Consider the following 2,725-nt stretch of genomic DNA (forward strand, 5'->3'; position numbering starts at 1 on the left):
AATTTCCCAAGAGGCATACCCCGGCACATTCTGCTTAACAAACCAAAGCCAAATTTTATACAGTGGATAATTTCATAGACACATGTGCACACACTCACACACACACATGATACGTCTGTGACCAAATGTGTTGCCAAAGTTTGGGCACTTTGGGAAAGTGCAAAACACCCAGACTGTAATAGAAGTGGATGGTGGAAGCTAAGTACCTGTGCACACCATGTTATAGGAAGAACGAGGCATCATGACATAGAACACTGCATTGTTCCAAGCACCACCCTTCTACAGATACATTTAATCTTCGCAGACACCCTCACAGGTAGTTGCACTGTTATTTTCTCCCTGTGGCAGAGGGAAATGGTACAGAAAGGTGAAGAACTTTGTCCAAAGTTAAGCAGCAGATCTGGGTACAAGTCCCAGCACGACCATCTCAAGTCCCAGCATGAGCATCTCCAGTTGTGCTTTATCCAGTTGTGCTGGACTTTACCGGCTCTGGCACACTCAGAGGAGGCTGCCCAGACTATCACCCACAACAAACTACCATGCAACTAAGTTCTGACTCCTGCAACTGAGCATCCCCAGGTGTGTTGCTCTACTTCTGCTTGACCTCAGTTTCCATATCTATAAAATACACATTAAAAGTCAAGCTGCTATGAAAGATAACAGGCTTACTCATTTCTTCCCTCAAAACTATTTCATGAGCACCTGTTATGTGCCAGGCATTGTCCTGAGCAGCAAACAAGAGAGAAACACTTCCCATCAGGGAGCACACATTCTGATGTGGAGAAGAGATAATAAACATAATCTTAGCAAAAATAGGATAGCACACTGAATGCTTATATAAACTATTTAAGGAAATGTAAAGTGTGGAAGAGAAAGAGGGCTGGGTTGGAGTACTGAAGTTTCAAAGGTGAGGATCAGAAAAATGTTCTGTGGGAAGTTTGGGGAGTGTACTTTTTCTAACCATGCTGTCCCACGTCCTCCTCGGGCTGCCTCGTCACACTCCAGGCTTCGTCCTACAGCGAAGGAACTACCCAGATATATTGAAGGTTACTGCTCAGTGTCCTGAGAGGTCACCCTGGGTCTGTGTGTTCTAATCCAAGCATGTGAGCACAGAAATGAGGAGGAGGAAGGCAAAAGAACCAGACTGAAAGATTAAACACACGAGAGGCATCCGTGCCATGCTGGGAGAGGCCACGAGGGAAGTATGAGAAGAAAGGAGGCCCCTGTGCAGTGAGCTAGTCCTGGGAAGGGTGACTTCTATCCCAAACGTGCAAGGACCTCACTTGGCCAAGAACCTGAACCCGAATAAGTTTGAAAACAGATTCCACTCAGAGCATTCAAAGAGAACACAGGCTTGAGGGGACTTTGATTTTGGCCTTGGGGAACAAACTGCAAATAGAGAACCCAATGGACCTGACCCAGGCCTGTGTGGAAAGGGTGTCTTTGCTTCAGAAGTGTTCCTGGTGGCAACACAAGGGGGCTCTGAAGTCCGGAGAGTGGACCTCCTCCCTGCCACTGCCACTCCCCATCTTGTACCTTACTCTCTCCCCACCCCAACTCTGACCCACAACAGGAAAAGTCATATGGAATCTCCTTTTCCAAGTCTTTGTTTGTTACTCTGTCTTTTTAAAAATTATGGCAAAATATGCTATAACATTATTTTAATCACTTCTCAGCGTTCAGTTCAGTGGCTTTAAGTACGTTCACCACCATCTATCCTCCAGAACTTGTCATAATTCCAAGTTGAAACACTCTACTCAGTAGTTAGCAGCTTAAAAACACACAAAAAATTGATCTTTGGGGTGAAAAAGTCCCTGGAACGCTTGGACATGTCGCGCAAATCAAGCTCTCACATACATCTTCTCTTGCTCAACATAGACTTAGAAGAGTTAAGTCTGGGCCCCAACATAGCATCCCGCGTGACTGAGGGAAACTGCATCAACACCTGTCTGCCTGTAACACTCGAAAGTCGGTGATCTCTGAAACACAGGTGTTGAGTAAGCAATGATCATGGAGGCGATTTAATAAGCAATCGTTTTCTAAGCTGCCTGCAACTGAGACAGGCTCTTCTTTTTCTTAGTTTCTGCATTGTAGTTGGCTCCCCGACAACCAAGGAAAAGGTTGAGGAGATGGCATTTCTGCCCTCAGGTTCCATTTCAATGCAGAGAATTTCTTCCTGAGTTGCTGCCAGGGTCGTCTGTACAAATGGAGACCAAGATGCTATTTCGGGAAAGAATTCTGATGAGAATTGTAGGAGGATATCCAGGCTTATCAAAAAGGTCCAGTGCTATCCCTGGATAGTTGGATGATCATAGACAAGTTCCTTAGCCTCTTTATTCCTAACTCCCCATATCTCCATGGTGGGGTAATACTGCCCACTTTCTCAGGTTGTTGTTAGTGTTTCAATAGAGCCACTGGGATATTAAAACAAATACTTCAAAGGAAACATGACGACCCAAATTCGACATGATGATTCTGATTTCCACTTCCAAACTGCTCCTCTAAGTATTTAAATAGATGACAATGCCATTCTTTAAGTTGCTCAGTACAAAAACAAACAAACAAACAAACAAAAATAATTTTCTAGCCTGGCGTGGTGGCGTACGCCTGTCATCCCAGCACTCGGGAGGGGAGGCTGAGGCAGGAGGATCACTGTGAGTTCTAGACCAGCCTGGGCTACACAGTGAATTCCAAGTCAGTCTCACCATACAGTAAGACCCTGTCT

The sequence above is a fragment of the Fukomys damarensis genome, unplaced genomic scaffold, assembly GCF_012274545.1.
Source record: "Fukomys damarensis isolate Sample0158 unplaced genomic scaffold, DMR_v1.0_HiC HiC_scaffold_5, whole genome shotgun sequence".
Lineage (NCBI taxonomy): Eukaryota > Metazoa > Chordata > Mammalia > Rodentia > Bathyergidae > Fukomys > Fukomys damarensis.